The 12,165-nt window shown below is 30.4% G+C and overlaps 1 long non-coding RNA gene across 1 annotated transcript; it reads right to left on the bottom strand.

The window, feature by feature from the left end:
- Positions 1–237: 237 nt before the first annotated feature.
- On the bottom strand, positions 238–11,314 carry LOC143062074 (uncharacterized). Its single transcript, XR_012974528.1, has 5 exons — positions 11,230–11,314; positions 7,704–7,808; positions 5,154–5,684; positions 3,753–3,909; positions 238–508 (listed from the first exon to the last, which is right to left on the bottom strand). It is a non-coding gene; the product is annotated as an uncharacterized LOC143062074 (long non-coding RNA).
- Between the last annotated feature and the right edge of the window lie 851 nt (positions 11,315–12,165).

Below are 12,165 nucleotides of genomic sequence, written 5' to 3'. Positions count from 1 at the left end.
TACACATATATAAATGATTTTCTTTTTTAAATTTCCAACTATAAGCATTTTGTACCTAAAATTTGACAGTGGTAACGAATTTGAAATATCAAGTCGACGCAATATAAAAATTCAAAATATAAAGAAACATATTGGCGACAAACCATAAAAGTCTGATAGGAAGTGAAATGACGAGATTAGAAACGAAATCCATCTTATTAATTTCGATATTGTAACTTATAAAATGAAAAAACGAAATGTAAATCGTAATTTAATTTATTCATGTACCCACGGTTTTGCGGGCGTAGTCAGAATCAAGTATAAAAGTAAGAAGAAAAAAAACTTTTTGACAAACGTATCAAGTCATGCTTTTCTCTTCTTTCTTGTAGCTATTGTAACTTTTCAAAAACAGCCAACACACATAGCCTTGTTTCTGAAGCATTTTGTATAAAACTTCCAAAACGATTTTGTGGATAAAGAGACACCATCTACTGGCAATACGGCGGACTCTAAAGACAATAATTCGCATCTGTAAAAGACAAAGAAAATATTATTAAACTCAATTGCATAACAAATTCCGATGTTTATAACTTTAAATATTAATAGCATAAATTACAATTCATACCTATTTTTTGTAGTTTTGAAGCTTTTGTTTTATCATTGGAATCACACGGGTGCTATGCATACTGCAACTTTTGAAAATCCCATAATGAAAAGTCGAAGTAATAGATATAGAAAGAACAGCAAATAATTTCAAAATATTCAGTCAGATTTAGTGGCAAAAACATTGCATTTTGTAGCTTAAAATACATACAGATAATAAACTAGTGTCAGAACTGTTTTGATAGTCTAATATTTGCGCATTTTACACTAAACCATATGGAATTGAAAGTGAAAAGCATAGCCTTATTTGGGCTTCAAATATGTTTTTACCAGGAATTCAAATGTTGCCATTGAAAAAGATAAAATAAACAAAAAACAAATCCTTCACTTTCTTTACCGTTTGCTGTATCAAATTGGCTTCAGCATTCGATATATGTGTATACAAAGAAAAGATTTTTTTGAATTTGCGTAAGCTTCCTGTAACAGCAAAACATACAAGATTGTATACTATAGTAACTGTTGTTTGTTATCTACTTTAAAAGTAAGTACTTGTATTGAAATAATTTTTTATGTGCAATTTTCTTTACATCTTTTGTCATATAAAAGAGAAAGAGTACTCCGATTCAATCCCGTGGTATCAGGAAAGAACCAGGAAATCTGATATATAAAGGCCCACGAAGTAATCCTGTGTTCAAAAGTTACAAATCGATTGACAGAAACAAATCCGAGTTGCAAACTAAGACCGATGGAAGCACATCAACTATAAGAGGTAAACAAAGGAACAACAGGAACACTTAATTGAAACAAAACTAAACGCCAATATACATAGGGAGAACTATTTGATAACAATTGCTTTATTCCTAACTTAGTACAGGACATGTTAAAAAAGTGTTCGGTTGAACATTGTTTAATGTATAGCCAAACATCCCGCTTTATCACAATGATAAAAAAAATATGGCTGAAATGACAACACTACGTGACAGAAATAAAGCTCAAACCCGCTTGAGAAGATTCATCACAGAGAAACACACACACACACATAATATAATAGTCGACACAACATACAAACTGCAGAACAGAAACGAGCATATTCCATTTGGCAATAGGATAACTTTCAACAACAGACAAGTATGTAAACAACTACTGCCAAATTTGATATAACATAAATAGAAGACCTGATTGATGTAAAAAACAATTAACGAACAACAATTATGACATACAGCAACCAACGAAAACGACTTCATTATCAGTTCCTGTAACTCAGTGATTGTCATTGGTGCCCATCTATTATATATAGTTTACGTTTTCATTGTTTTGTGAATTATACTGTTGTTTTTGTTTGTTTGAAATGTTTCTCATTTCAAAATTGCAATGTCAAAGCCTTTTATGTCCAACAATAACCTTTAAGGATGTACTTAAGTGATCTTAGGAAAAAAGAATAAATCAAGAATTCAAAATTGATAGTTTAAGCTGGAAGAAGACGAGTTAAAGATCAAAATAAGCTAAAAGTATGGATAGGTAATAAAGCTCCTTTTCGAGATATTTGATTTATAAAATATGGCTGGAAAAGGCTGACTCTGACTGTTACCTTATATTTGCATTGTTATTATTTGGGTCTCAAATTAAAAAAGAAAAAATCAAGAATATGCTTAAATTATGTCAAAAGACTTTTTATGAACTATTTAGTCTTACATTAAAAAATTGGTGATATGGGGCAAAATATATTACCTTGTATCGATTGAAAAAACACCAAAGAGTCCGAACATTGTACACTTATTCCAAAACCTCATTGAAGTACATCCTTAACGTAATTTGGACTCATTTGCAATCATACCACAACTCCTATTTTATAATGACTTGGGACATGTAAAAATACCGAACTCCGTACTAGATAATTTAAAAAAACGGAAAGTCCTTAATAAAATTCCAAAATAAAAAGCGCAAACACATCAAACGAATGGATAATAAATGTAACATTTTTGATTTAGTACCGCATTTTTTATGTAGAAAATGGTGGATTAAACTTAGTTTTATAGCTAGCTAAACGCTAAACCTCTTACTTTGTATGACAGTCACACGAAATTCCATTATGTTGACACCAATGTGTGAACAAAAAAAGAAACCCAAACACAATAGGTAAAAATGTCAAAAAGGTGTAAAATAGTCAACATTGCGTTATAAACTTAATTACTATAAAGACAAACAATTGTGTCAACAAAAAAACACAAATAGCACACAGAACACAAGTTCATGCGCAAAAACGGAAGAAAAGGATATTTTTTTTTACTATATTAGATAAAGAATACGGCGGTGTTAAATATAGTGCATGAAATGGTATGTCGAAAGTACGGAAACTCGATAGTTGTTTTATATGTAAATGTAAAAAACAAAAATTCACGGATTTGGTACTTGATAAACAGATTTTTGATAGATTTTACTACCTTTATACACAATTGCAAGATTTCAAATCAATTAACGTCAACAGATCGATTATCTAAAACTTATCAGAGGTTCGACTAACGTCAATAAACCGATTACAACTATGTCAATGACAAGTGTCACTTCATGATGTCAGAACCTCAAAGTATTTACGATAACATGCGACGTTATAGAAACACTACAAAAATGTCAGGCAAAGTTTGTTGGTCTGTTGTTCTTAGAATGTCCTGTACCAAGTCAGGAATATGACAGTTGTTATCTAATAGTTCATTTCTATGGGTTTTCCTCTTATATAGTTTATGTATTTCTCTATGTTTAAGTTTGTAACGCGGATTTGTCTTCTCTTGATCAATTTATGACTTTTAAACAGCGGTATATTACTGTTGCTTTATTTGCAGCTCCTAAAATTTTTATGTATCCTTAATTTTCTTAATTTTATCAAGGGGAGGGGAGCATTCCTAATAAAATAAAATCAAGAAATGCGTTCAGTAGCACCAATTGTATGAAGCTTTATTCTCATGTTCAAAGAAATATAATTTGAAATATTTAAAGATATAAAAAAAATATTGTTCGTATCTATATAAAAAAAAAGATGTGGTTTGATTGCCAACTCTCCACAAGAGACCAAAATGACACAGATATTACCATGTATAGGTTATCCTAGTTCATCCTTGTCGTGAAAACTGCGATAAGAGTAGATTGATAAATTATTATACCATTTAGATAAATACCTTTCAGTTACATATTGGTAGTTAAAACCAATGCAATCGTCCATGAACGAGCATAATGCACTGCAAATAATTTTTCTTGAAATAAGTGATTGTAGAATATTCAAGTCTGCTCTAGTATTATTCTTACCACAACCGTTATAATAACCACTGTATAAATCTGCGAAGATAATGGTAATATTCAACATATAAATATTTGTTCTCTCAAATATACACATATGATTGTTTACAACATACAATATTTTTACCAGATTTATTTATATAATAAACCTAAATATCGATATATAGTTATACTTGGAATTAACTATACATTACATAAAAATATTGTTTTTCATTAACAGAATGGGTCAGAAAAAATCTGGACATTATTTTCAAGTGAAAAATTAGAAAACAGTTAAAATTAATACATAGAGCGTAGATCTAAACCCTCTTTGCATAATAATGCTACATATTTTAGTGTTCTTTTTCTTTTTCTTAAAATGCCGTTTTTGATCGTTTCTATTCTACAAATTTATCATAAAATACATTCTTGTAAAATAAAAGTCCGACGATTGGACATGATTTTACCTTTCGGAACGCATGCATGTTCGGAAGAAAGAATACGGTAATTACTCCACAATTGATCGTAATGATTTGAACAGTAACGTATTGTATATGTTGACAATGTATATTCATTTTGGAATTCTTATAGAATAGATGAGACAAATAACTTTTGGCCATATTTAATCTGTAATTATTTCTATTTTTTTGTTTCTATTTTTTTCTATCTTTATATTTGCCGTATATGTAAACACATTTCTCCTACATACCATACATACCATATGTCGCCTCATTTTTGAAAAATATAACAACGTCTCCAACCAAATTCAAAATGCAGTTAAAAATAAGTTATGATTTTATTAAAAAACAATATTTGTCCTCTGCGTCATTACTTGTTTAACTCATTCCATGGACAACATTTCTTATAGGATTAAAATCATATAACATCTGATGATTCCGTTATAACTCAGTCATCACGGATAAACGAATTGATTTACCATTCATCATCTCGCTCGAAAAATTAGAGAAAAGGATAACGGTCAATTTATTACATACATAGTACTTTGAAACAAAACACCCTTCTAATATGCACCATGCTAATAATTAAGTACGCCAGACGCACGTTCGTTCATCAAAAACTGAAAAGTGATGCGTGACCCTCAAGTAAAACATTAAAGATCGAATAAAGTACGGAGATGAATAGCGTTGAGGACCAAGATTTCTAAAGGTTTTCCAAAAATAGCTCATATAATCTATTCCTCAAGTAGAGAATTTTTCGGAATTTCAATAAATTCAGAAGACTTCATTTATAAACAGTACCATATCAATGATAAGTAATGTAAAAAATAGAAATACTTAATTTACCTTCAACGTATATTTTCCATTGACCAGTGTTACCCCACCACGTACACATACCAATGCTTCTGACACTCGTAGGCGAAGGATCTTCCCACTCGACAAACATGTTTTCGCCTACTGTAGGTCCCCTCCCGATTCTGATGTGTCCTCCTGACCAGGTAATCCAAAAGGATCTAAATTCGGAACAGTTCAGTGTATTGTTCTCGTGTGTCGGCTGACCACCAGGGAACACCTCGGTCATTGAAGATGGGAGCAAAGAGTCATTATTTCGCTTCAGTATATACGTCCTTGTGTTAGTATAGGCACCAAAAACAATTTCATAAAAAGGTTCTGCAGAATCCATCAATTCAGAAGAAGAGAGAAACACAACGCCATCTTTGCAGGACTTAATTTCTAATTTTAAAGATGACATTTCGTCGACATATGTTATTCCATAATTCTGTAAGTTGACAACGTAATCAAGAATGTTACGAGTTGTTAACTTTGCATCTAAATATCCTGCATCTGGTGTAGAAAATCGAATATGGAAATTTGCACCTGCAGATTTCAATGTACATGATATACTAGAAATAATGTAATATCTATATAAAAAAAATACAATTTTCATTACATTTTCAAGGTCAGACAACCATTCACTAGACTGAGGCTTTTCTTTTTTGACTTTCCTTTACTTGTTTAAGCGTCAAATACAAAGTCATGATTGATTGGTAAAAGATCTGGGTGGTATATTTATGAGACTAATTATCGCAAAAAGACTAGTTTATAAGTTTAATACGACGTAGAGAAATATTCAATAATTTCGTTTTGATAAAATTAAATTCCGTTTTTATGTTTAATGCTACTTTAGATTTCAAATATCAAAACAAGTGTCTTTAAAATATATCTAAACCATATAATGCGGAGGTACAAAACATAAAAGGTGAAGATTTATCAAAATTAACAACTTGATTAAGTCTAGGTAATTAAACTTTTCCAGAAAGTATTAACACCATAAATTTTGGTTTAACTTCTGCAAGTTTTAATCTTTATACAAAATAGAAGACTAAAAAAATATATAATTAAGAGTACTATTTAAAAACATCATACTTATGAATTTGCAGTGGTAAAGGATCGGATTATACCAAACCAAACAACGAACAAACAAGCAAACAAATACTTTAAAAAAACTAATGGTTTAGCAGCGGTACCTACCAGTGTGAACAAATATATAAAATATGATCGTTGAGTTGCTGTATCATTAACCTTAATCCACTTAAAGTCAAATTATTAAAATGTGTACAAAGGTCAGTTGAGTGATGTCAGTCATAGTTACAAGTATGTTTAATTCATCGAAATTAATTGTGGTTAAAGAGTATGCCATATTTTTTTTAACAAAGATCATGATCTCCTGTAATTTGTTTATTTACATGATATGTTTTAAGTATGACATTGAATTTAAGGACATCATCGACAGAAATGAATTACACTTTTTATAATATTATCCGAAAGACAGATCTAGTATATACAATTACTTCCAATATTATTTTCGTTCTGGTTTAAAATGATCATTTTAAACATTACTTCCTGTTAACGGTTACAATGTTCCAAAAACTGTCAAATTGCAGTTTTTAACATTTTATATGCATTTATATTTTCCCAGATGCAAGTTCAGAAATTAGCCAAAATATTTATTTTTAATTTTAAAAGAACAAATACCAGTTTATGATACTATGGCTTTAACATAGATATTTAATACTTCATAATAATTCCTTATATTATTTATGTGCGAATCTATTGCAATTAAATTGAAAAAGCTTAATATTAAATAAACATTAAATTGATTTAGTTCATTGTACGTCCGATTGGAATGCAGCACATATAACTAAGTAGTGTCTTAATTCTACTGGAGAAGAAGAAAAAAGAAGAGAAAAATGTCAGTCAAAACATACTGCATCCCTTGTGAGATTCCCCTTCAATTTTAATTAAGGTTAATATTTATCGTCTCTATATTAATATTAAAAAACTGAAAATTCAATCTTTGAATGCAAGCACGAAAAATGAAATCATATTTTAAGGTTTCTCTTGTCGCATAACAATCCCAATTGAAGATGGAACACTAAGAAGTAAAACCCTATTAGCAACGAACCACGATTACTATCAAATGAATTAATTTTTTTAACAAACTTTATTTTGCATTTTAATCAACATAAATTGAAATAAAATCTTCCAGATTGTCATGATTACATGTCTTGATATTGAAGCACATTACATACGAGTTTATTATACTGTGGATTTTGGTTAAGATTGGTATAGATCCGGTGTTCAATAAACCATTGGATATTTAATACTTCAGATCACCATAATCCTTATATTTTTAATGTGCGAATCATCGGAATTTGATACGACCGAATAGTTTTCGAACGAGAAAAAACATCGTTCTAAAAGTATATATAAGTGTATAGTCTATAATATAAGAACATAATATAGACTTCAAAATTTTCTTCACTACAGTTTTGTGTGTCTGGCTCAATTGTTATTTAGACGAAAAGGTATAATACTACTAATATATCAACTTACCTCTTGTTAACACAAACTTCATCTGAATGATGATAAAACTTCCTATGATTCTGTTATGTATTCTAGTAAACATATTTTGTCCTTTTGCTCCAAGTTTCTTCTATTCTATTGATAATAAGCGCAGCTTGTTATAAATGCAAATAAATGTTTCCAGCTAATCAATATATTTCAATGAATAAGATATATGCTATTTTGCGATAAATAATCTTGTGTGTTTCAATTTCATGGAATACCAGACTGTCTACGTTTTTCTTCGAGTAAAAATTGAAAAATGAAGATAATGGTTTTTTATGTTGTGTCTTTTCATGTTTTATACTGTTGATTTTCTTTTAATCATGTTGTTTTTGTATTTGATCTTAACATCTTAATTGTTTTCCCCGAGTTATGAGTTTGAACATACTTTTGGTATCCTACGCCTCTTTTAAAAACAAAAAAAAGCAAATCTTAAAGTTTAAAAATAATATTAAAAGTCTATATTAATGTCATCGACTATATTATACAATGGAAACAGTTTAAGAGAAAATAATATTAATATTTTCAATCAATGTCTAGTAATTAATTGTAATTAAACTTTGAATACTTAAAGACTCAGACCATTTACAATGATTTACTGATTGACAAAATGTATCAACTATTTGTCTGCTAATGAAAATTGCAAAAGGATCTTTATAAATGTTTGACTTTTGCATGAACATGCTTTTCTTTTGCTTGCAGAACTTGTTTTCTATCGTCATTCAACATTCTATGGAAGATCGACGACGCTCATCTCCTTTATGTATTTTCGTTCAGCGTTTGACAAACACACACAACAAGCTGTTTCTTTGAAATGCCGACATAGTTCAATTACAACAAATACATTAATAGTTATCACAGGTACCAGGATTATAATTTAATACGCCTGACGCGCGTTTCGTCTACATAAGACTCATCAGTGACGCTCAGATCAAAACAGTTATAAAGCCAAACAAGTACAAAGTTTGCATGAGTACAAAAATAATATTTTTTTTGGTTGATTTGCATTTTTAACATACATCCCTACATTAACAACTTATAACACTTAAAGAATACTTCACGGACCAATATCAAAACAAGTAAATATGATAACCTAAAACAAGAATGTGTCCATAGTACACGGATGCCCCACTCGCACTATCATTTTCTATGTTCAGTGGATCGTGAAATTGGGGTCAAAACTTTAATTTGTAATTAAAATTAAAAAGATCACATCATAGGAAACATGTGTACTAAGTTTCAAGTTGATGTAACTTTAACTTCATCAAAAACTACCTTGACCAAACACTTTAACCTGAACTTCGCACTATCATTTTCTATGTTCAGTGGACCATGAAATTGGGGTCAAAACTATAATTTGGCATAAAAATTAGATAGATCATATCATGGGGAACATGTGTACTAAGTTTCAAGTTGATTGGACTTCAACTTCTTTAAAAACTACCTTGACCAAAAACTTTAACCTGAGGCGAACGGACGGACGGACGAACGGTACGACGGACGAACGGACGCACGAGCGGAGACACAGACCAGAAAACATAATGCCCCTCTACTATCGTAGGTGGGACATAAAAATCTAATACTAACATAGAAATTTCCATGTAAATCTGCTTAAATAAAGATGAAATAAAATATCCGTGATTCATCAAATACAACTAATCCCAGATAAAATTTTACAAAATTATTAATCATAATCAAAAGGAAGACGCCAAATATGTTCAAACAATAAAAACTTAATTACAACAAACAATAAAGGCAATGCAGAAAAAACAGTAGCCAGTTATTTTCTTGATTTGTATTTTTCTTCGTTACCTAACGCGCAGTGTGATATTTTCAAATCCTTGTTTCCTTTTGAACGAGTAAATAAGTGATATTTCGTTTTTCGAATTTTAGCTATTTTATTTAACTATTTAATTGTTTAGAATAATAATAGTAGTAGCTTATAGATTTTGAAACTTCTATTACGGAAAATATTACTATAGGGCAAATCTTTACAGTGAGATATCTCCACTGATTGAAAACAAAAGAGAATTGCAACTTCTTATGATGAAGTAGATATAGTCAATAATAAATCAATACCGGTGACGCAACTGAACAAAAGTTATTTCTAAATAATAATTTTCATTTTAAAGTAAGTATTTGTTAAACTGTGTTATTAGAAATATACATGCAAATAAACGATGTTTTACCTTCAGTATTTATTAGGAACGGCAATGAGTACTCAAATACTCGGGTACTCGGGTACTCGCACGAAAGGTCGAGTACTTGGGTATTCATTTTTCCTCACATTTCATAAGACTTCTCTGTGTTAAAGTAGTACCAGCAACATCCGTTCCTTCCGAGATGATGTTTTCATGTGCAGGACTTTGTATAACAAAACATACGTTCATCTGAATGGTAAACTGACGTCTTTGATCTGAAGTTTTGGGCCAGATTATAATTCTTAGCAAGAACAAAATCAAAGTTCCCTGCGGTGAACCCTATGCAACCGACTAGCGACATTTGTAACGGTGATTGTACACAGATCTGAACACTTTAATGGATTGATAACTCATCTCAGCCATGAAACACATTAGCTTATTAATCAAGCCTTCCTTGTAAACATGATTTATACAGATGAACATTAAATTATTACTCTTTATTTGAAACTTGATTATTGTTTAATTTATTATTTAAAGGGACACTTGCTACCAGATATATGAAAAATCCCGTATGGAATTTACTGACCCCGTATATACCATGTTAGGTCATTAACACACTATGTAACGAATTTATCTTACCGACTATCTTTACTTGTTAAATTTAGGCTTGAGTTGTCTCATTTGCAGACATAACATATCTTCTTATTTTTATATCAAAGTGTTTTTAAAAGTGTTCAATTTTAAAAACATTCTTCCATTTTTCTGCACAAAAAAAAAAAGGAGTTTGGTGAAAAGTTTCAAATGATAGATAAAAACAAACTTTTCTTTGATAAGCGCTGATAGTCCAAATTGATTTCTTTATTAGTAAGCCTTTTTCTTTGCACTGTTTCTGATGTCTGGTGTTACTATTGTGTCAGTTATCGCATACAATATTTAAAAATTGTCGATCTTTTTACTTATGAGTTTATTTAATGTTGACTGGGTTTTTTAATCATAAAATAATAATTTGATTTTAGATATTTATTTCTTAAAGTTTATTCGTAAAACTACAATTTAGGGGGGTATAGTTCTAAAGCAGCATTTCAAAAATAGTTTACAACAAAACAACTGCTATGGTATGATATACTGTTAATGCAGGAATCATTGCAAACATGTAAATAATAAAATTGAGAATGGAAATGGGGAATGTGTCAAAGAGACAACAACCCGACCAAATAAAAAACAACAGCAGAGGGTCACCAACAGGTCTTCAATGTAGCGAGAAATTCCCGCACCGTTTTGCAATTTTGAAATTACCTACAAAAATTCGAGATTAAATATTTTAAAAGTGTTATGCATATATATTTATCAGATATCATTATTGTAATACTTACAGAGTTTCATAGACTGCATTTAAACAAACTTCACAACTTATTGTGATTCAACTGTTATCCGACTGCTATTTAATGTAGAATTGCCTCAACAAACTACTAATTACATACACTCGAGCTCTTTGTATTGGGATTTCATTTTCTATCAAATCCTATCGTGTTGCTAAGGAAACAAAAACACGCCTCAAGTCAAACAGATATTGCTTAGAGAGAAAATGAACCGTCTGAGGTCTTACAAATTAAGTATTCATTTGTATATATGAATACATTATTTGTCATGCAACTATACACACTCAGTCATAATGTCACATTTGGGAATAGACACAATTGGCAAAATAGCAATTCAATACTCATTCAAACATAGAAAAAAAAAATTAAAATCACATGTATACTGAACTCTGAGAAAAATTCAAAAAGGTACGTCCCTAAACAAATGGCAAAATCAAAACATCAAATCAATTGATAACAGCTGTTATACTCCTGACCATGGAAGTAATATTGGAAGGAATAACATCGTCGTCACTTCAAAGGTTTCATCTGCGTTACCGCCCATCTTTCAATAACTCGTTAATTGGTTCAATATCTGGCATGGAAGTTTTTTCTCCGCATGTGATCGATCAAATCACTGACACTTATCGGTCATTTTCGTGTTCACGGAGAACTACGAACAGACAAGTTTTTGTCGAATATACATGCGAAGTAACCCGAATAGTCCATTCGTTACATTCCGTTGATGTACGCTGCCGAAAAGAGTCATTCGTTCAATTTTTATTTTAGTCCAATTTTTCCCTATTTTTGGTTAGTTTGAACTTAATAGTTAAAACCGACAGCTATCACATACGAAATTGGAGAACAAAGTTGTGTCATTTCAATTTTAAAATTTACAGACAATTAAAAAACCATTTCCGTATAAAGTTAAGAAGATGACTGTACAAAAAA

Source organism: Mytilus galloprovincialis, chromosome 2 (assembly GCF_965363235.1).
Source record: "Mytilus galloprovincialis chromosome 2, xbMytGall1.hap1.1, whole genome shotgun sequence".
Classification (NCBI taxonomy): domain Eukaryota; kingdom Metazoa; phylum Mollusca; class Bivalvia; order Mytilida; family Mytilidae; genus Mytilus; species Mytilus galloprovincialis.
This window is presented reverse-complemented; position numbering and strand designations above follow the sequence as displayed.